At 43.8% G+C, this 23638-nt stretch overlaps 1 long non-coding RNA gene across 1 annotated transcript; it reads right to left on the reverse strand.

Annotated features, from left to right (window-relative positions):
- Nucleotides 1-2228: 2228 nt before the first annotated feature.
- On the reverse strand, nt 2229-13911 carry LOC125454180 (uncharacterized). Its single transcript, XR_007247944.1, has 4 exons — nt 13804-13911; nt 12559-12690; nt 5232-5345; nt 2229-2900 (listed from the first exon to the last, which is right to left on the reverse strand). It is a non-coding gene; the product is annotated as an uncharacterized LOC125454180 (long non-coding RNA).
- Nucleotides 13912-23638: the final 9727 nt, after the last annotated feature.

Consider the following 23638-nt stretch of genomic DNA (forward strand, 5'->3'; position numbering starts at 1 on the left):
TTATTACCTCAGCAGTAGCAGCGAAGTTAATTGTGCTCACATTGTCTCTGCACCAACTTATTGTTCCCAGCGACCACTTCAATCTGCATTTATCCTGACACGGACACACTGTAAGTGCTGCAAACATGCACCAGCTAAAGTGAGTGAGTCCCTTTCACTCAGTCCTTTTCTCACCAGGAACTAACACCGGTGTGATTGTCCAAATGACCTTCTCCTGTTCTGGGTTGATCTGAACAGTGGAAGTTATTCTCTACACTAAGGTAATGCAACAGGGAGATCGCAGTGCAGTGGTGACATACATCTAAGTAATCCCTGGGGACTGAGACACAGCAGCTGCTGGAGTTTAAATTCAGTGAATAAAATCTGGAAAGTAAACCTGAGTTTCAGAAACAGAGACCATGACTTTAATTTCCTGAAATCCCATTCATTTACGTCCCTTTGAAAGGGAAGTCCTTGCCTGGCCTGGCATACAAGTGGCTTGAGGCCCACAACAGCATGGTTGACCCCTAACCACCCTCTGACATCAGTGCAAGGTAAATTAGGGATGAACAACAAATGCTGTCCTGACCAGCGATACCCACATCCCATGGGAGAATAAGGAAGAATAAAAACATTCACAATGGAAAATTGGGCCTTCTGCCTGCATTGACTTGAATTCACCTCATCATCCAATCTGGACAGAGACAAGGACACCCACAGCACAGAGAAACCAGGGAACTGTGCGGACCGAGGGAAGGATTCAATTACCCACTGAGGTGGAAACTCATTTACTCAGTCACACTGGGGAGACGTTGTTCACCATTCCCGTGTGTGGGAAGGGATCACTCAGCAAAATAAGTTCCGGAGACACCCACAGATTCACATACAGTTATATCCTGCTGTTATAGCTGCTGAGAATCCCTAACTAAGAATGAACTATATCTGGATGCCTGTTTCCAGTGAAATTCTGAGGGTTACTCGCCCTGAAATATTATCTTTGATTTCTCTCCGCAGATGCTGCCGGTTCTGCTGACCTTTTCCAGTAACTTATGCTTTTTATTTGTTTCTGATTTACAGCATTTGCAGTCATTTCAGTTTTTAATCCAGTGGAGTTCCACTGTTTTCGGAAATATAACCATCATTAAAACCTAGCTGTAGAAGCCATAATTTAGGAGTTTGTAGATGACATGCAGTAAATAATCATGTCGTTGACCACGACAAAAAAAAACGTGGACTGCAGGGAGAAAGCAATCGAATGGAAAGATAAAGTGGTGAATGGAATTGAATCCAGAGAAGTGAGTGATAATGAATTTAGGGAAGCTGAACAATGAAAGTGAGGAATAGCGAGTGGCGTAGAAGAACAAACAGACCTTGGAGTGAACATTCACAAATCCCTGAACATGGTTAGACAGGAAGATCAGGTGGTTGAGAGGGTTTGACGTATTTTGTAGGCACATTATTCAGCTGGTAGCTCCAATTCAGTTTCTCATCAATATTAGCCCCCAGGATGATAATAATGGGGAATTCCATAAAGATACACCCAGTGAATGTCACTTGGCTATGGTTAGATTCTCATTTCTCAGATTTGGTCATTATCTGTAGGTACTTGTTGGTGCAAATGTTCTTTGTCACATGGCGGGCTCACTTCAATGTTGTCCAGGCTCACTGCATTTAGATATTTACTGCTTCAGTATCCAAGGAGCCACAAATGGTGCTAAAGTATTGTGCAAGCATCAGCAAACATTCCCATTTCTGACCTTATGGCACAGGGAAGATCATTGATGAAACAGCTGAATGTGGTTGGGACGAGAACCTGATCCTGAGGAACTCCTGCAGCTGAGACAATTGCCTTCCCACAATCACAAGCCTCCTCGTCTGTATTCAGTATTATCATACCAGGGTGAAGTAGGGTAAGGAGGATGAGAGAATGGACATTGGAAACAGAGAAGGAAAAGGAGCAGAACATTAAAACCCAGAACAAGTAGAAAGTAAATGTGTCCAAGCAGTACTGCATAAGATAAAAGTCAAATACAACCATATTTGGACATCGTCTAAACGCATGTCTATAACAGTGGACCATCAACAGTTCCTGAGCCCTATGTAACTATCTGTGTAGCTTAAGAGTCATGTAAGTATTACTCACACAGAAAGGCTTGCATCCTGTGAGCTGATGGTGGGGTAGAGAAGCTCTTAAGATAATGTGGAAGCGTAAGTGCTGTTGAAATTAGACAACTCAGAACTTTGTCCTGTTTTTGTAATAAGTAACTGATATGTAATAAATTATGTGCCAATGTTACATGCAACCATTCTGATGTGAAAATGCCTTAATATGCTGTTTAGAGCTGTAAAAGGTTGTGTGTCTCCGAGCTAGACTTAGAGACCTCTTCCGTATGTCTGTGGTACAAGTTAAAATAAATTCACCTTGTTTCAATCTACTGAGGTCTGAAGACACAATGTTTTCAAAAACCGGCTGTTCAAGGAAGAATAAAATTCTCTGGTTCCTATTGAATTTAGCTTTGTCATGATTCCTTCATACAATGCTCTGTCAAAGGGAGTCTTAAGATAGTGGATAGTCACTCTCACATTTGGAATTCAGCTGTTTGGTCTAGGTTTGTACCAAGAACATAAGGAGGAGAGGATATGAGTGACCATTGCTTAACTCAAACTGAGATCTATCTATTACAAAGCAAGTGCTGCTTGATGTCATTGTTGTCATCCTGTTTTGACTGCATTTACGTACTGACAGGCCAGACAACTGACTGAAGGCTTGTCCACACAGACCACATGTATGGTTTCTCTTCACTGCAAATGATGCTTGTTCCTTCCATGTTCAAAGCTCCTGAGAATAAAGTGTTCTTGGCAGTTTTTGATCCAGTGTATGAGTTGAGCTGCCGGTCAGTAAATGCTCCCTTTCCAATTCCCTGGAAAATAAATTTAAAACAGTTAGAAGTAGATTAAAAGCTGCTGGATTGTCACTGGATCATTATAAACTGTGGGTACTGTAAGTCAGGAATGAAAATAAAAGTTGCTGGAAAAGCTCAGCAGGTCTGGCAACATATGTGAATGAAAAAAAACAGTGAATGTTTCAGGTCTGGTGACCCTTTCTCAAGTTCAGAGGAAGGGTCACCGGACCCGAAACATTAACTTTTTTTATCCTTCACAGATGCTGTCAGACCTGCTGAGCTATTCCACTTGGATCATTTGATATCTTTGAAAGGACAGAAGATGAAAAATACAGGACAAATCAGGCTGTGGGAACTGGCTGTAGAGCCAATCATTATTTGTGCAGAGCCAGCAAAGTGGGAGGTTTGAGTGAGACCACAACAATGCTGTCTGTGTAACAATACAAACCGTACAACTATCTGACCATAACCTGTGTCAGTCTGTAACTGGATACGTGTAAATGACCGAAGCTGGCTGAAAATGCATTCCTGCAAGCAAGTCGGAATTCATGGTCCTCCTTTCGATAATTAATTCCCCTTTTGCACTGGTGAGATTTGTATTTGGAGTACTGTGTTCAGTGCTGGTCACCCAACTTAAAGAAGGTTGTTATGAAACATTTCAGGGCAGATTCAGTGGGCTAATACCTGGAATGAGTGGATTGCCTTAAAAGAAAATCGAGAGGAAAATCTAGACAGGCTCGTCTGTATCCTCTGGAGTTGAGAAAAGAAAGAGGAGACTAAATTGAAACACGAAAGATCCTGAGGGGACCTGACCAGATGCATGGTGAAAACGTGGTCCCTCTTCTGGAAGGATCTAGAACTGAGGGTCATGGTTTAAAGGTAAGGGTGAGTCCATTTGAAACAGTGGGGAACATTTCTTTTCTCTCAGAGGGCTGAGAACCTTTGTGATTCCCTTTGTCAAAAGGCAGTGGATGCAGAATCTTTATTTAAAAAAAAAGACAGATTCTTGCTGACCAAGACGATGAAAGATATTCTGAGATATGCAGGCACAGAGAGCTGAGGTTGAAATTAGATCAGCAGTGATTTTATTGAGTCGCAGAGCAGGTTTGAGGGGCCGAGTGGTCTACACTTGTTCCTCATTCCTGTGTTTGAATAAACCGCAGGACAGAGAAACTCGAGTCTTGTCTGATTACTGTGGCTGAGCTGGGTCAGGGTTTTTGCTCCCACTTCACTCACCCAGTGGATTAGTTCCTCTCTGCACCCCAAACAGCTTCAATTAACATTGGAAAAAAATTAATCACATCAGCTGTCATCCTTCTAACTTGCAGGGAATACATCATTCCTAGTGGGATGATGCATTTTAAATCGGAGTAGAGAACACACAAATTAGGAATCAGAGTTGTCCATTCTGTCCCTCGAGCCTCAAAAAGGTCAAAGCTGATCTATTTACGCTTCGATTCCACATTCGCACTTGGCCTTGACTGTTTTTTAAAAAAAACACCCTGTGGGCATTGCTGGCTGAGTTTAGTTGTCATGGAGAAGGTGGCAGCGATCTGCCTTCACGAATCACTATAGTCCATGAGTGGTAGGTGGACACACAATGCTGTTAGGGAGAGAATTCAGGATTTTGACCCAGCAACACTGAAGGTATAGCGATAAATTTCCAAGTCAGGATGGTGAGTGGCGTGGAGGGAATTCACGCCCAACACAGAGGCTACAGCACGGAAAAAGGCTCTGGTGACTCTGTCTGATCTTGACACTATCTTCCAAGTACTCTGTTATTCCATCTTTTATAGCTGACCCTAACATATTTTTCCAATCAATTTTATGCAAATTCCCTGTTTTCTTTCTGACTCCCTTCTTACATCCTGGGGTTACATTAGCGATCCTCCAATCCATAAAAAAACTGACGGTGTATAGAATTTGGAGGATAACCGCTTGTGCATCTGCTATTTCTACAGCCACTTCCTAACGTGCTTTGAGATGAAGGTAATCAGTCTCTGGGGATTTATCTGCCTGTTATCCCATTAGTTTTCCCAATATCATTTTCCTATTAATATTGATTCCACCTTCCCATTAGACCCTGAGATCCCCTTAATTTTGGGACGTTATTTGTATCCTTCTTTTTGAAAAAGTCAGTCATATTTAATTGGTCTGCCATCACTTTGTACCCCATTATAAACTCACTGTTTCTGCTTGTAAGGAGAGCCCATATTCTTCATGACCAGTCTTTCACTACAAATCTTCAACGAAGAGTTTAATGATGATCATGAAACCGTTGCCAATCGTCAGGAAAAAAACAACATCTGGCTCACTAATATCCTTCAGGGAAAGGAACTGTATCCTTACCTGGTTTCATCTGTATGTGACTCCAGCCGTACGGCAATGCAGTTGACACTTGATAGCCCTCTGGGCAATCACAGATGGGCAATAAATTCTGGCCAAACCAGGGAAGTCCACATCCTGTGAATGAATATAAAACAAAGTTCTATTGGGTGTATGGTCCCTGCAGCATGCACTCATGTTCTGTTTTCTCACTGATTAAATCCCGTTGTTTCCCTTTGCAGAAATCTAAACTGCTGCCAATCCTGTTGTCAGTTGTTTTATTGGCCTAATTTTGTATGCTGCTTCCTTAAATTTAATACCTGTTCATTTCCCTTTCTGTGCTGTGGTTTGATCATGTTTCCCATTTTGTTCTTTGGCCAGGCTGCGATGAAGAACTTCCACAGCTTGTCCACACCCTCTTTCAATGTTTGCCATTACCCATTTCCCATCATCCATTTAAACACTGATTCACCATTTATCACAACTGGCTCGTGCCTCATACCATTTTAACTTCTTTCATTTAATTACAGGACCTGAGTCTCAGAAACTACAATATCACTCTCCAGCTTTGGTGAAGAATTCTATCCTATTGTGGTCCCTCATCCTTAAGGGCCCATACTCAACTGGATTGTCAATTATTCCATCCTCAATACACAATATCCATCTGCTTCTTCAACACGTTGATTCATAAAATTGTACCATGCAGACGCTATGGATTCCTCCTGCACTGTGCTGTGGGACAGTGTGATTTGGGCAATTTATAAGTAGGTTGCAGTCACCTGTAATTAAAGCCATACCTTTATGCCTTATATTTCTCAATTCCACCCTAATGCCTTCCCCAATATTACTGCAGCTTGGGGTCCATATGCAGCACGAAGGTCATTTTCTGTCCATTGGTGTTTCTCAGCTCAACCCAAACAGACTCTAATTCAATACACCCTGTATCCTGGCTCACATCAGTTTCCTGTTTTAATCAGCAGCTCCTGACAAATCCTTTTCCCTCTTTCCTGCTCAATCCATCTTCCTCAGACAACCCACTGATTCCAGGTTTCAATCTCGTAAACCTCCTCTGAGCCACTTTGAATAAAAGAACGAAAGACCAAAACCTGCATACGGTATTCAAGATTTGGTCTGACCCCTTCCTTGTACAAATGAAGCAGAAAATCTTCTCATTGATTATTATTTGTTGTCATAACAAGGGAGATGGCCTCGTGGCTTTCTGGATTTCAGAGAGATCTTGATCAATTGGGGCAATGGGCTGAGGAATGGCAGATTGAATTTTATTTGGATAAATGTTTGTTTTACCACAACGCAATACTTCACAAAGGCAGGACTTGCACAATTAATGGTTGGACTCTGGGTAGTGTTGCAGAATAGAAAAAAAACCTCGGGTTTCAGGTACATCATTCTTTGAAATTTGCATCACAGGTAGACAGGGTGGTTCAGAAGGCATTTAGCACATTTGTCTTCATCGCTCAGGCCTTTGAGAACAGGAGTTGGGAAGTTATGTTGGCTCGTCCTCTTCTGTCGGACTGTGTGCTGCTCTGGTCGTCCTGTTATGGGAAGATTATTATTAAACTGGGGTGGGTTTGGACAAAATTACCAGGATATTGCTGGGAACGGAGGGTTTGAGTTATAAAAATACGCTGGATCGGCTGGGACTTCTTTCACTGTAAGGTTAGGGGTTGAGAAATGGCCTTCTGTCGGTTAATAAAATAATGAGGGACACAGATAAGGAATAGCAAAGGTCTTTTCCCTCAGGTGGGGGGTTTCAAAACCAGGAGCATTTTTTTTAAAGATGAGAGGAGAAAGATTTAAAAAGGCATGACGGACAACTTTTTGTTTTACCTAGTGCTCAGTGTGTGGGGTGAACTGCCAGAGGAAGTGATGGATGTGGGTACAATTACAATGTTTAAAAAACATTCAGGTAAGTACATGAATTTGAAAGGTTTAGAGTGAATATGGGCCAAATGCAGGAAGAGGGACTAGTTTAGTTTGGAAACATGGTCGGCATGAACTAGTTGTATTGATGGGCCTGTTTCCATGCTGTATGACCCCCTGATAACATTCTATATCTGCACACTGACTCTGAAACTCAATTTATAAATTTAAATTCTTCTGCACTTCAGAATTCCATTTAACGAATATTGTGCTCCATTCATTTTGGTAGGAAGAATTTTTCCACATCATCCACCTCCTGCAAAATATTTTGCCTGTAATAATGTTCCAAATTTCAGAGGAAAGATCGAAAGGAGGGCAAAACAGGTGAGGGAGTAGCTTTTATTAATAAGGAAAACATTGCTGCTATCAGCAGAAGAGATATTTTAGAAACACCATCCAATGAAAACATATGTTGAAATTAGAAATAAAAAGGAACGATCATCTAATGGGATTGTACCAGAGGCTTCCTAATAGTCAGAGGGAAATTGAGAACAAATGTGCAGAGAGATATCAGATAGGTGTAAGAATAATAAGATTATAATAGTTAGTCATCTTCAGTTTCCAAACATTTACCTGGGCTGACAGAGTGGTAAAGGTTTGGATAGTGAGTAATTTGTGAAATGTGTTCAAGAAAATTTTCTTTACCAATAAATCAATGTTCCTATGAAAATAAAAAGCTTTTCTTGGTTAATAAGGCATAGCAAGTGACTGAAGTGACAGAACAGAGAAACTTTGAATCTTGCGATAGTAATTCTATCAGTTTTAAAACAGTTGTGGAAAAGGATATGTCTTCCAGAAAAATTAGAAGTTTTCAATTGGAGGAAGGCAAATTTTAATGGTATAAGACAAGAACTTTCAAAAGTTCTGAGGAAGGATCAACTGACCCGAAATGTTAACTCTGACTTTTTCTATGATTAGTAATGTAGCGGATGATACAACATTAAGAGGTATCACTGACTGCAGTGAAAGTTATCAAAAATTACAGCGGGATGGTGATCAGATGGGGAAGTGGGCTGAGGATTGCCAAATGAAATTCAATACAGCTCAGCGTGAGGCGTTGGGCTTTGGAAAGTTCAACCGTGTTCAGAGTCATACAGTGAATGGTAAGGTTCTGAGGAGTATTGTGGAACAGAGACACTGAGGAGTACAAGTACATAGTTGGTTGAAAGCAGCATCACAGGTAGACAGGGTGGTGAAGAAAGCATTTAGCATGCTGGCCTTCTTTGGTCAATGCATTGCATACGAGAGTTGGGATGTTATGTTAAAGATGTACAGGTCACTGGAGAGGCCACACTTGCAGTGTGGTGTACAGTTTTGGTCACCCTGTTACAGGAAAGGCCTAGTTAAACTGGAAAATGTGCAAAGACGAGTTACAAGGATGTTGCTACGAATAGTATGCAAGTTCTACGGAGAGGTTGGCCAGGATTGGACTTTATTCCTTGGAACAGAGGAGAATGAGGGCTGACCTTATTGAGGTGAATAAAATCATGAGGGGCATAGATTAGATGAATGCATGTAGTCTTTCTCCGAGGGATGGGGAAATGGAAAACTAGAGTGTATAGATTTAAGGTGAGAGGGGGCAGATTTAAAGGAGGATGTGAGGGGCAACTTCTTCACACAGACAGTGGTGCATATTTGGAATGGGCTGCCAGAGAAAGTGGTTGAGACACGTACAATAGCAACGTTTAAAACACATTTGGGCAGGTACATGGGTGGAAAGTGTTTCGAAGGGAATATGGACCAAATGCAGGCAGTTAGAAATTGCTGAGTGGGCACCACAGTCAGCACAGACCAGTTTGGGCCGAAGGGCCTGTTTCCATGCTGTGTTACACTCTGACTTTAAACCTCCAGGTCCTGCTCTAGTGCATCAAACCATGCTGTGGGAAGTTAAAGAGAAAACATGGCGCCCCTTTGCAGAAATATTTGTATCATCTATAATTACGGGTGAGGTGCCAGATGACTGGAGAGTGGCAGAAATAGTGCCTTCGTTTCAGGGACGTAAGGAGAAGCCTGGGAACTATTGAGCTGAGAGTCTGACTTTGGTTTTGTGTATGTAGTTGAAGGTAATCGTGAAATGTAGGATATTTATTTGGAGAGATAGGAGTGATTAGTTGATTGATTTTCTTGGAGAAGTAACAAAGAAGATAATTGAGGGCAGAGTGGTGGAAGTAGTTTATATTGACAAGAGTAAGGCCTTTGACAATGTTCCACAAGGTGGACTAATTAGTAAAGTTAGATCGTATGGGACTCGGGGGGAGCTTGTCAACTGGATACAAATATGGCTTAATGACAGGACACAGGGACTGGTGATAGAGGGTTGTTTATCAGACCGGAGGCCTGTTCCTAGAAGCGTTCCACAGGGGTCAGTGCTCACTCCAATTTTGTTTGGCGTTATATAAAAAAAGTGATTTAGATGAGAATAGTGGAGACATGGTTAGCACGTTTGCAGATGACACCAAAATAGGCGGGATAGTGGACAGCGAAGTAGGCTGTCCAAGATTACAAAGAGATCTTGATTTATAGGGTTAAGAGGCTGAGGAATGGGAGGTTGTGTTTAATTTGGATAAAGGCGAGGTATTTCATTTTGGTAAAACAAACAAGATCAGGACTTGTACAATTAAACGTAGGGCCTTGGGGTTAGTGTTGTCGAACAGAGAGACCTCAGGGTTCAGGCACTTAATTCTTTGAGGTTGGCGTCACATGTTGAAAGGGTGGCTACTTCAGATCTCCTGTTATATGAAGAACATCATCAAGCTGGGGAGGGTTCAGAAAAGATTTATCAGGATGTTGCCAGGAATGGAGGCTTTGAGTCGTAAGGAGAGGCTTGATCGGTTGAGATATTTTTCCACTGCAGTCTAAGAATTGGAGGTATGGATTTATATGTTTATAAAATCGTGAAGAGTACAGATAAGGTGAATGGAAGATCCCTTTTCATTCAGGGGAGGTATTTCAAGACTCAGGGGGCTGGAGAAAACCAGCTGAAACGTTCACTCTCCATGTATGAAGTTGGACAGTTGCTTTTGCCAAACTATTTGACGAAGGGCCAAAGAGATGGAGACTGGGTGATGCTTCTTGTGGTTGGATTAACTTTCTACTCTGGATGGCTTCATGCTACACTTACAGTCTAGAGGTTACCAGTACTGGAGGGTATGAGTTATGAGGAGAGACTAGGACTTCACTGAAGGTTGAGGGATGACTTTAGAGAGGTTTATAAAATCATGAGGGGTATAATGTGTACAGCAAGGGTCTTCTCCCTTGTAGAGGGGAGGCCAAAACTGGAGGGTATATTTTTAAAGGGAGAGGAGAAAGATTTAAAGGTAAACAAGGGGGAGCTCTTTCAAACAGAAGGTTGTTTCTATGTGGAATGAACTGCCAAAAGGAAGTGGCAGATGCAGGTACACTTCCAATATTTAAAAGACATTTGTACAGGTACATGGATAGGAAAGGTTTAGAGGGATATGGACCCAAAACGAGCAAGTGAGACTCGTTCAGTTTGGGAAACTGGTCGGCATGGACAAGTTGGAACAAAGGAGGCAAAAGAACTCAAATAATTGTTGATATTTTGAAAACAGTTCATGTTGCAGGAGAGGAAGTGTTAAATGTCTTGGAAATATGAAGATGGATAAATCTCCAGCACCTGATCTAATGTATCCCAAGACATTATGGGAAGTAAGGGAAGAAATTGCAAAAATGTTGGTATCATCTCGATATATGTGTGGGGTGCCAGATGGCCAGAAATGGCTGATATTATGCCTTTGTTTTCGAAGGTATGTAGGGAGAAGCCTGAGAACTATAGACCTTAATGTAACACTGGAAAACAGTGACAGAATTAGAGTCAGTATGGATTTATGAAAGGGAAATCATGCTGGACAAAACTGCTGGAATGTTTCAAGAATGCAACATTTGGAATGAAAAGCCAGTGGATGTGGCTCATGTGTGCTTTGAGAAGGCATTCAAAAGGTCCCACAGAAGAGATTAAAAAGTAACGTTAAAGCATGTGAGACTGGGTACTCACGGGGATACAGAACTGATTGCTTCTGTGTGCCAGTCATTTCTTGTGTGCCAGCCAGATACTGCAGGGGTCAGTGATGGACGCCAGGTATTTCCATCATCTATTAGTTATTTAAATGAGAAAACTCGAATATCATATCTGCAAGCTTGCAGGTTTAGGGCAGTGATCTGTGAGGAGGATGCAAATATGCTTCAGTGTGACTTGGAGTTGAGTGAGTGGGGCAAAAATGCAAGGCAGATGAAATATAATGTGGATAAGTTCAAGACTATCCAGTTGGATTACAAAACTAGGAAAACACAAGTCACTGACAGTAAGCATGCAGGGGCAACAGGGGGCGAAGAGGGAAAATGGTATTTTGACCGTTAGAGTGACAGCATTTGAGTACAGGAGCAGGGATGTCTTGCTGAAATTGTACAGGATCTTAGTGAGACCACACCTGGGGTGGTATGTGCAAATTTGGAATTCTTATCTGAGGAAGGATGTTCTGGCTACGGATGCTATTCACATAGTTGATGAGACTGATTCCTGGAATGGCAAGGCTTACGTACAAGGACAGCACTGATTGGTTAGGATGAAATTCACTGGAGTTTAGATTAGATTAGATTCCCTACAGTGTGGAAACAGGCCCTTCGGCCCAACAAGTCCACACCACCCCTTGAAGCATCGCACACAGACCCATCCCCCTCCAACCCACATACCCCCAAACACTACGGAGGATTCAGCACGGCCAATCCACCTAGCATACACATCTTTTGACTGTGGGAGGAAACCGGAGCACCCAGAGGAAACACATGCACACACAGGGAGAATGTGTAAACTCCACACAGACAATTGCCCGAGGCTGGAATCGAACCTGGGTCCCTGGTGCTGTGAGGCTGCCGTACTAACCACTGAGCCACCGTGCCGCCCTAGTTTAGAAGAATGAGGAAAGATTTCACAGAAGCCAATAAATTTCTAACAAGCCGAAATACAGGAAGCATGTTGTCAATGACCAGGGAGTCAGAGCTTCGGGGCATGGGCTAAGCTGTTAACGGCTGAAATGAGGAAACCTTTTAAAAAAAAACACAGAGACTGGTGACCCTGTGAAATTTGCTGCCACAGAAAGCAGTTAAGGCCAAACACTGATGCTGATGATGATGATGATGACGACAACATTATAGTTGTGAGGGCTTAAGGGATCAAAGGGTATGACTCTCACGTGGGAAGAGGCTGAGTAGAATGATCAGCCATGATCAAAGTGACTATCGGAGAAGGATCAAAAGCTACAATGGCCTGCACCTGTTGCTATTTTCTATGTTTCTAATATGGTGAAGGTGGAATGAGAACAAAATGATTACAACTGACACAAATATCAGCACAACCTTATCACCACTGGATGAAAATCCTATAACTCCTTACCAAATTGCAACATGGGAGCTACGTCACCACGTGGATTGCAGCAGTTCAAGAAGGTGCAGCGTGATTTTGGAAGCTTCTGGAGTGGCTGCTCTGTCTCTCATTTTCAATCCAGTTTTCAAGTTGTTGAATGCCCTGAGAAAACCAACATAGTATGTCAGAAATATCTTTGGACGTTTGCTGATACTGGGGGACCTGAGGGGTGGGACAGTGGCTGGGGGTACAGGAGGGAGTAAAGTTGTGGAAGAGGGACAATGAGAGAAACAACTAGCTGGATTTTGTGGTGGGGTGACGGGCGAAGAATAACCCCAATATCCAAACCACAGGGCCCCACCCTGTTCAGCTCTCTCTCTCCATTCTGTGGTCTTTCGCTGAGCCTCTGTCACACCAGCAGCCAGCTCAGCATCAAAGATGTGCATGTGGACGGACACTTTTCCATCAGTCTCAGGCACGAGGACAAGCAGATTGCAAACAGTCTTCAGTGTACACAGCAATAATTTAAACCATTAGCTTTTGATACCAGCCCCCTTCACACCAAAGACAGTCACAAGATAAATTAAAAAAAACAAAACTGACCACATTACATAAGCAGTTTCCCTGTTGCACTGTTTCACGTGGACAGAGGATTGTCAAACCTTTACCCTGTCACATCAGCAGCTAAATACTTTTTCCTCAGAAAGCCCCTGTTGTAAAGTCCTTCTGTTTGACCATGTTCCCTCCCAGACTTGCTGGCACCAGTTCCCAGATGCTGACCTTATTAATGGCCAAGAGTCTACACAGTTTTTGAATAAGAAACAACCTGCAATTAACTTCCATTCCTGGCCTCAGAAACCAATAATTGATTTTGTATTTTTTTAAGCACAACTGCTGCTGACAGTCCAGACGTCACCGTTCAACTCTCACATTCAAGCCAAAAATTATTTTTAAAATCTCAGTGAGGGTGCTAACACAGGACAGAGTGGAAAGACCTCTAACCAGTGAGTGCACGTTGGAGTTCTGCTTTACTGAGAATACCTCTCATTGCTGTAATCACATTCTGAAGTGGCTTGACAGGGTAAAAGCTGACAGGACTTTCCCTCTCACAGGACAGTCTAGGCCTGTTTCAGCGAGGAAGCCTGAGGCTCTCTGCAACCTACACGCAGCACCAGAAGACCACTGTTTGGGACTTGAGACCTAAACTGAGCAATCATGCAGCCCTCTTGCTGGAATACAGCACCGAAGCTGCCCTCCCCTTTAACCTGTACTCACAGCTTGTGGCTCTCATGGAGGTCTATTTCATTCCGGACATCCCTCCCAGTGCGCATGCTCCATAGCTGACCAAAACATGTAACGGCCATTAGCAAGCAAGAGGCGGAACAGGAAAATGGCCCCGGATGTGCTTGTTCTCCAACCAATCAGAGGACGAGGCCAGAATTCTGAGGGCGGGTACACTGGACCCGAAACGTTAAACTCTGCCTGATCGTTCACAGATGCTGCAAACAGGTTGAGCTTTTCCAGCAAAACGAAGTGTGGGGCTGGATGGACACAGCAGGACAAGCAGCATCTCAGGGGCACAAAAGCTGGTGTTTCGGGCAGTTTTAATGCAGTTCCCATGAACTCTGAGCTTTTCCAACAGAGACAGTAGGAACTGCAGGTGTTGGAGGATCTGAGATAACAAGGTGTGGAGCTGGATGGACACAGCAGGACAAGCAGCATCAGAGGAGCAGGAAGGCCAACGTTCGGGGCCTAGACCCTTCATCAGAAATGGGGGAGGGGAAGGGGGCTCAAATAAATAGGGAGAGATGGGGAGGTGGATAGACGATGGATAGAGGAGAAGATGGAGGGGCGACAGACAAGTAAAAGGGGCGGGGATGGAGCCAGTAAAGGTGAGTGTAGGTAGGGAGTTAGGGAGGTGATAGGTCAGTCCATAGAGGACAGACAGGTCAAGAGGCGGGATGAGGTTAGGAGGTAGGAAATGGGGTGGGTGGAAGGGATAGGTTGGGGGAAGAACAGGTTTAGTGAGGCGGGGACAATCTGGGCTGGTTTTGGGATGCGGTAGGGTGGGAAGAGCTTGAAGCTTGTGAAGTCCTCAGTGATACCATTGGGCTGCAGGTTTCCCAATATGAGTTGCTGTTCCTGCAACCTTCGGGTGGAATCGTTGTGGCACTGCAGGAGGCCCAGGATGGACATGTCGTCGAAGGAACGGGAGGGGGATTTGAAATGTTTTGCGACTGGGAGGTGCAGTTGTTGAGTGTGAAGCCAGCATAGGTGTTCTCCACAGTGGTCCCCAAACCTCCACTTGGTTTCCGCGATGTAAAGGGTGACACAACGGGAGCAGCGGATGCAGTATACCGCATTAACAGATGTGGGGTCTGGGATGGGGGGGGACGGGAGGTATAGGGTGCACGTGTAGCTCTTCCTGCAGTTGCAGGGAAAAGTGCCGGGTGTGGTGGGGCTGGAGGGGAGTGTGGAGCAGGCAAGGGAGTCATGGAGAGAGTGGTCCCTCCAGAAAGCAGATAAGGGTGGGGAGGGAAAAATGTCTTTCATGGTGGGGTTGGATTGCAGATGGCTGAAGTGTCGAAGGATGATGCTTTGGATCGGAGGTTGGTGGGGTGGTACGTGAGGACGAGGGGGATTCTGTTTTGGTTGTTATTGCGGGGAGGGGGTGTGAGGGATGAGTTGTGGGAAATGCAGGAGACATGGTCGAGGGCGTTCTCGATCACTGAGAGGGTTGGTTGTGGTTCTTGAAAAATGAAGACATCTGAGATGCACAGTGGTGGAATGCCTCGTCCTGGGAGCAGATGTGGCGGAATTGGGAATAGAGGATGGCATTTTTGCAGGAAGGTAGGTGGGAGGAGGTGTATTCTAGGTAGCTGTTGGAGTTGGTGAGCTTGAAATGGATATCGGTTTCTCGGTGGTTGCTGAAGATGGAGATAGAGAGGCCAAGGAAGGAGAGAGAGGTATTAGAGATTGTCCACGTGAACTTAAGGTTGGGGTGGAAGGTGTTGGTGAAGTGGATGAACTGTTTGAGCTCTTCCTGGAAGCATGAGGCGGCGTTGATACAGTCGTCAATGTAACGGAGGAAGAAAAGGGATTTAAGGCCAGTGTAGGTACGGAAGCGGGATTGTTCCACGTAACCTACAAAGAGGGTGGCATAGCTTGGGCCCAAGCGGGTACCCATGGTCATCCCCTTTATCTGTAGGAAGTTGGAGGAATTGAAAGAGAAGTTGTTGAGTGTGAGGACGAGTTTGGCTAAGCAGATGAGGGTGTTAGTAGAGGGGATCTGGTCGGGCCTGTGGGACAGGAAGAAGCAGAGGTCCTTTAGGCCATCTGTATGGGGAATGCAGGTGCATAGGGACTGGGTGTCCATGGTAAAAATGAGGTTTTGGGGACCAGGGAATTGTAAGTTCTGGAAGAGGTGGAGAGTGTGGGTGGTGTCACGGATGCAGGTAGGGAGTTCCTGGACAAAGGAGGAGAAAATGAAGTCCAGATAGGTGGAGATGAGTTCGGTGGGGCAGGAGCTGGCGGAGACAATGGGTCAACCAGGGCAGGCAGGTTTGTGGATTTTGGGAAGGAGATAGAAGTGGGCAGTTTGGGGTTGGGGAATGATGAGGTTGGAGGCTGTGGGTGGGAGGTCATCTGAGTTGATGAGGTTGTCGATGGTTTGGGAGACGATAGTTTGGTTGTCGGGCGTGGGGTCATGATCAAGGAGACAGTAGGAGGTGGTGTAGGAGTGTCGGCATACAGCCTCAGTGATGTAGAGGTCAGTGCACCATTCTACAACTACGCCTCCCTTGCCCATGGGTTTTGTGGTGAGGTTGGGATTGGAGCAGAGGTCTGCACGTTCTGCAGGGGAGAGGTTGGAGTGGGTGGGAGGGGCGGAGAGGTCGAGGCGATTGATGTCATGACGGCAGTTAATGATGAAGCGGTTGAGGGAGGGTCGGGGGTCTTGGGAAGGTGTGCAGGAGGGGTGGGTGCGTTGGAGGAGGGAGAAGGGGCCAGTAGAGGGAGGGTTAGGCTCACGATTAAAGAAGTAAGGGTGGAGGCAGATGCGGTGGAAAAACTACTCAGCGTCCAAGCATGAGCCTATCTCGTTGAATTGTGGGTGGAGGGGGACAAAGGTGAGCCCTTTACTGAGAACTGACCGTTCGTCCTCAGTAAGGGGGGTAGTAAGGAAGGGAAGGTGTAGACTCGGCAGGGCTCAGTGTTTCTGTCTCCTCTGGAGCTGCTGGCTGTGGAGGCGGTGGGCAGAGTTGCTTCGGCAATGGCGGGTGGAGTTGCGTCAGCAGTGGGCAGAGTTGTGTACGGTGGCAGTGGGTGGAGTTGCATCGGCGGTGGGCGGAGTGCCGTAGGTGCCGGTGGTGGGCGGAGCAGGGTAAGAGGTGGCAGCCGCGGTGACGGTAGGAGTGTCCTCAGTGTCTATGGTGTTGGACTCGGAAATGGAGGCAGTGGCATTCACTGTCCTGGAAACGGTGTATCCGGCGGCGGAGGATGTGTCATCTTTCCTGGTGGCTCCGACAGTGGCCACATGGCCAATGGTGGCGGGCACATTGTGGGGGAGTTCCCGGGTAGGGTTGGCGATTTGGGTGGTGGAGGAAGCCCGTTTTGGATGGTAGGCACCAGTGAGTTTACTGTACTTATGGTTTTTTGTGTCCACTAAAGCTGAGTAGAATTGTGAGTTCAGGTTGTGGATGCTACGAAGAATAAAAAAAAGAGCTCCTTTGCAGGTCTGAGAGAGGGAGGCTCTGAGCTGGGGTAGGCTGGATTGCAGTGCCTGGAGATGCCGGCGCATTGTTGCGAGTGTGTGTTTCAGGAGGCACAGGGAGAAACACTTCTGAAATGTCTTAATGTACTGAACGCTTCTGAAGTTCTGGATGTAGACATTGTCACATTTGGGGCCAAATTGGGAAGGCTTGAATGTGGACAGTAGTCCAATGGGGATGATCTGGTTCCATAGGCAGGGACGCAGAAAGGTGATGTGGCTGTAGTACCTGGTTTGCTTCAGGATGTGGTCGAGCAGTTTCAAGGCTGAAGAGGGAAGTTTTTGGACGCTTTTCCAGGGTAATGGTGAGACTGCATTGAGAGCACTGTGGACATGATGAAATCAGAAGCTATCCAGAGATGATTGGCTGAACTGATTCCTGTGAGAAGCATTTATCTTCAGAGGAAATCATAACCAGACTGGACTTGGATTTATTGGACTTTAGGCAAATGACACATGGTCTTGTTTAAACCCAAAATATTCTGAGCAGTCTTTTCAAGTTGAATGCTGAAACAATATTTCCATTTGTGAACAGTGGATGGACTGTAAAACTGGAGAATATCTCAGTTAGACAATGGTGACTTATTTCTTTTACCCTTTCAAAGGATTGTGTGCTTATGGAAGTCTTTCCAGAGAGAGATGGAGGATAAATGATTGAATATTCTTAAGGGAGAGGCAGAAAGATTCTTGACTAAGAATGGCACACTAATGTTATAAGGGGTGGAGAGGAATGTTTATTTGAGGCCACATCCAGATCTTTCAAGAACTCATGGCATGGCAGACTGGGTTTGATTTTTTCTGATCACTTACTTCTGATCCAAGTTTCTATGTCTATTGTCTTCATAAACTGGAAAAATAAGGAAAGAATTCATGTGGTCACGAAGGCTCTCCCTTTCAGAATAATGGGTACAACTTCCAAATCCGATTTTTAAACAGCACTATGAAAATACTCGGGAAAGTTTCATGGTTTTCCAGAAAGATCACAGACATAGAACAAAGTTAAATTCTCATTAAAACTGCTTTGGTAAACAGATTGGGCGGAATATATGTCTTTAATAGGACAGATTACTTTTATTTGTTCTGGTGAGATGAGTTTCATTGACAAGACCAGCATTTATTGCCTCTGTCTAATTCCCATTCAGAATATGATGGTGAAACCCAGGGACACTAACAGATACGTTTCATGGAGAAGTACAGGATTCTGAGCAAGTGACAGTGAATGGACAATGATATATATCCAAACGAGGATGCTGTGTGGCCTTGGACAGCGTAATCCTCAACATTTGATGCTCACAACATATGGAAATTGTAAGACTGTATTTTCTGTTTTCAAAAATTAAGGTCAGAGTGTTATTCAGTTGACAAACAGGACCTTCAGCTCAGCATGCCTATTCCAGTCAAACAAACAAAACTACATTGATCACACTTACCTTGAAGTCTACAGCCACTAGGCTCTGGCATTTTGAATGCTCCTCCAGCTGCTTCTCAAATGCTGAGTTATCTTGAATTATCTGTGACCTGAGATTTTGCTTTTTTCTTTCACTTTATGCATGAACTGCGTTTTGCAAATATATCCCACAACATCAAAGACAGTGATTAGCTTGATAGATCATTACAAATGTCTACATTGTTTTATAATCTTCGGGAAAATCAGACTTTCTTTTGAATTCATTTGGGATTTTAATGTAGCTAGATCAGCCCTAATTGACCTTGAAAACTTCCAGCCCGAATTTCACCAAATTGGAAATGTAGTGGACACTGAAAAAGGTTACTTCAGAGTACAATGGGATCTTGATCAGATGGGCCACTGGGCCAAGAAGTGGTAGATAGAGTTTAATTTGAATAAATGTGATGTGCTGTGTTTTGGAATTCAAATTAGGGCAGGACTTATACTCTAAATGGTGAGCCCTTGGAGTGTATTGCTGGAAAATGTGTCCTGTTAGTGGGCGCATAGTTCCTTGAAAGTGGATTCAGAGGCAGCGAGGATAGTGAAGAAAGAATTTGGTACAACTTGCCTTTATTGGCCAGTACATTGTGTATCGTAGTTGGGAGGTCCTGTTGCAGCTGTACGCTAGTTAGGCCACTTTTGGAATATTGCATGCAATTCTCTCTCCTGCTATCGGAAGGATGTTGTGAAACTTGAAAGGGTTCAGAGAAGATTTATAAGGGTGTTGCCAGGGTTGGAAGGTTTTAGTTGCAGGGGGCAACTGAAAAAACTTTTTCCTGGAGATTCGGAGGCTGAGGGGTGACCTTACTGATGTTTGTAAAGTCAGGAGGGGAATAGATAGGGCATCCAGACAAGGTGTTTTCACTGGGGTCGGGAAGTCCAAAATTACACGGTGTGGGTTTAAGGTGAGCTGGAAAATATTTAGAAGGGATGTCAGGGGTAACTTTTTCACACAGAGGGTGGTGTGTGTGTGTGGAATGAGTTGCAAGGGGAAGTGCTAGATTTTGGTACAATTACAACATTTGAAAGGATGGGTATGTGATTCGGAAGGGTTTGGAGGGATATGGGCCAAATGGTGGCAAATGGGACAAGATTTATTTGGAATATGTAGTTGGCACGGACGAGGTGAAACGGAAGCCTCTGTTTCCGTTCTTCACAACTTTCTGACTCTATGATTTGGTGAATTTCTGATGAATAGTTGCATGCAGGATATTTGTTGCTGGAAGTTGATTATCTCATTGAATATCAAGGGAGGGCTTTTGGTTTGCCTCCTGTTGGAGATAATTCCTGCCGGACAGCACTGAAGAACTATTCTTGTTAGCCATTCATCAGCTAAACCTGAATGGTGCCCACATCTTTTGGAATAACGACACAGATGACTGCAGTAACTGAGGACCATGAAACGGTGCTGAGGACTCGGTTTCAGTACAGTTGGGTTGCTCATGTTTTAATCTCCTGTCAATGTGTTCTGTTAGTTTGTGAGCATTCACAATCCTGGCTCAAACAGAAACATTTTCTTTGGCAATGCATATTCCAGTGACACAAACATGGAACCGGATCATGGAAACAGCACTGGGAGTGGAGGTTAAGAACTGGCAGGAAAACAAATACATCATCAAAATATGCACATGGGAACAAGGAGTTTATTGTTCCTTTGAGGAATGACACCATAACAGCTAAAATATATTATTCTAATGAAGGGAAAGCTGTATCCATTTTATTAGTTTCATTAAAATAATGGTGATAAACAGCTGGAATAATCTGGCACTGACCATTTGAAAAAAGCTGGATGTTTTCAGAGACAGCTGGGCTGTCCCAGGTTGAGTGAGTGCTGATACTTAATGAGAGATGCAGTTTTGAAAAAAACTTTCTGAACACTGTTGATGGAACAGACAAACAAGTGCCATTGGCTCGTACTTCGAAATATATCAGACCTTTCATGGCTGCTACCACATAGAATCAGACAATTGAGAAAAGACTCATTGAGACTGCACCATCAGGTGCTGATCCAAATGCTTTTTATAGTTTGGCATGTTACCTGCCTCAGCCATCCTCCCAGGCAGTGCATTTCAGACACCAGATAGCCTCATCACAAATAGGACAAACATCTCCTGACAGAATTGCAAGTCTATACCGAAAATTCTTCGGAATTTTGCGAGGACTGTGAGCACAGTGTTCTGTACTTTCACTCTTTATTGTTTCAGCTGGTGTTCGAATATCATTTGAAGTGAGATCAGAGTAACTTCCCATGCCGCCCATGGTACTTCACTCATTATGGCATCATGGACCCGAAGCAAAAATGTGATCAATGCAAATTGGAGACAATCCTGCACAATCTTGGACCCCCTTATAAACAGCTCTGTGTGTACTTCTGCACCACTTGGATTGGAAGCGTTTCAGGAAGGCAGCTTCATGTTACGTTCTCCAGAGCTCTTGATGAAAAATAAACATAGCCCTTGCTCGTGCCTGCTAAAATCCATGGATGAGTGTGTCTTATTAAGAATATCAAGATACCTTATGGTTTCAAAGTTGAGTCTAAAGTCTTGGAAGGTAAGACTTTGCCAAATGAGTGTAAGCCCAGCAACATCAGGAGCATGGCATGACATTGTGGTAAGGATCCTCATCGTTTTCAATCAGAGGACTGATCATGCGATATCAGTGCCACTGAGTTCAATCCATTCTTGGCAATTTATCTCAATGCGACATGGCATCAATATTAGGGATCTTTAATACGGAAACTTTGCAATGACTCATTTAATGATCATTCACAAATACTTGAAGGTCAACTCAAATGGCAGCTTTGTTGTTCTGATCCAGATCAGACAAATTGTGACAGTCCAAAAGAAAGAAAAGAAATTCTGGAATGTAACTTATCCAGTCCAGCAGCATCTGTAATATGACTTTTTCAGAACAGGTTCATAACAGACTAGATATGTTAACTCAAAATGTGTCTCCAGATGTTGCCTCATCTGTTGCGTTTCTCCACCAATTTCTGTTTCTGTTTCAAATTTCCATAATCTCCAGCATTTTGCTTTTCTGGACTGGCCCAACTTGGTGAGATTTTGACAATATCATCCATTCCTGTTTCCATTAGTGTTATTCTGCCGATTACACTCATCATGCCCCAGTGTCTGTTTCTTCTTTTAAGTTTCAAAAAAATGCGAATATCATCCTAAATGCATGAATATCTGGAAATCAATTTTGATTAAAAGTAATTTTAGAGGTGGCTGCACTTCATGAGACAACAGAAATAGATTACTCATGACAGCACAATCCGTGCCCTTCACTGAAAGCATCTCCCCTCAGGCTCTGAAAACTTTTTATACAAACCTCAGAATATTTACAGCAAAGCTGTGGTCACTCAGCCCATCATCTCTGTACCGGCTGGGGATGAACTGTATTCCTACTATTATTATTCTGTCATCTCGCGATACACCTAACATTTTGAAATCTTGATCTGCTTTTAATTTTGAATATCCTGGGGATACCCCATGATTAAAAAGTGTATACATAATACGTAATTTCCTACATCACATTTAAAGTTATCATACTATGATCATATTGTTGTTTGGCACTCCATCTCCCAAGTATAACGTATTGACTTGCTCTGCTTTGCATTTCATTCTGTCTGTCAGAATAAATGCTAGTTAAATACTGGTGACATTGGAATATCACTGTCCTCCTCTCCAGTCACTGCAGCCACTGCCGCCATTCCACTGTGTCTCTGAACCATTGTCACATTCATTCTGTCCCTGACTATTTAGTCCATGCTCTTTAATGAACAACGTCATTGTACACGCTGCATTTGATTTTAGTTTTGGTCAATTGAATCAAGAAATGTAAATGTTACGCTTAAAAGCACATAACCTGCAATGAAGAACTTTGCATGTTGAAGATACATTGTTGTTTTATTACAGCAGCGAGGAAACCACACTTACTCTGCAAGGTCAGCCTGACTATGCCCAGCGATTTTTTTTTGTTGTTGTTCGCTGTATCAGAGTAATCAGCACAGTAATAACATTTTGATTGTGTTTTTTTGGAGGGGGAGGGTGTTGGTGCAGGTGGTTACAGCATTGCACATGGACAACAGGGCAGAGCCATTTAGCCTAAAGAATGAAAACATCCATCATTCTCCCTCACGACAGACGTCGTTAGAGCAATTGCTAATGGTATGTAAGACCTATAGCCAACGATGTTAACATGCAATCCAGTCCAGTTTTAATTGTGAACTGAAGGTTGACTGAAGGTGGATTGTTGATGATCAGGTGAGATGGAAATAAAATGTGAAATTAATTACCTTTACTTTTCGCCTTTTCCCATATTCCTGAATGTCGTTCCCATGTGGATATACTTCGAAGTCCCTGTCTGAAATAAGTTATGTCCCCTCAGTCTGTCTTCCCTGAGTGTGGTCATCTTCACTTATTCATTAATGGTTTGTGGGTGTGACTGGCTGGGCCAGCATTTATTTCCCTTTCCTAGTTGCCCTTGAAAAGGTATCAGTGAGCTGCTTTCTTGATTCACGACAGACCACGTGCTGTACATTGCTGTTATATAGGTCTGTCCTGTGTCATTTCTTTGAGACTTTGTGGTGATTGATACAAGTGAGTGGCTGGCTTGGCCATTCCAAAATACGGTTGAGAGGTAACTTCATTGCTGTTGGTCTTGAGTCACATGTAGGCCAGACCAGGTGAGGATGGCAGATTTCCCCCCTTGAAGGCTATTCGTGAGCCAGGTGCGTTTTTCCCAATGATCAACGATGGCTTAGTAGTTTCATCATTCCATGTAGTTCATTGAATTCAAATTCCACAATTTTCTGTGGCAGGATGTGAATCAGGGTGTGGGTCATTACCTGGATCCTTGGATTAATAGACTAGAAATAATACCACAAGGTCATC

This window comes from Stegostoma tigrinum, chromosome 7, assembly GCF_030684315.1.
Source record: "Stegostoma tigrinum isolate sSteTig4 chromosome 7, sSteTig4.hap1, whole genome shotgun sequence".
NCBI classification, from domain to species: Eukaryota; Metazoa; Chordata; class Chondrichthyes; order Orectolobiformes; family Stegostomatidae; genus Stegostoma; species Stegostoma tigrinum.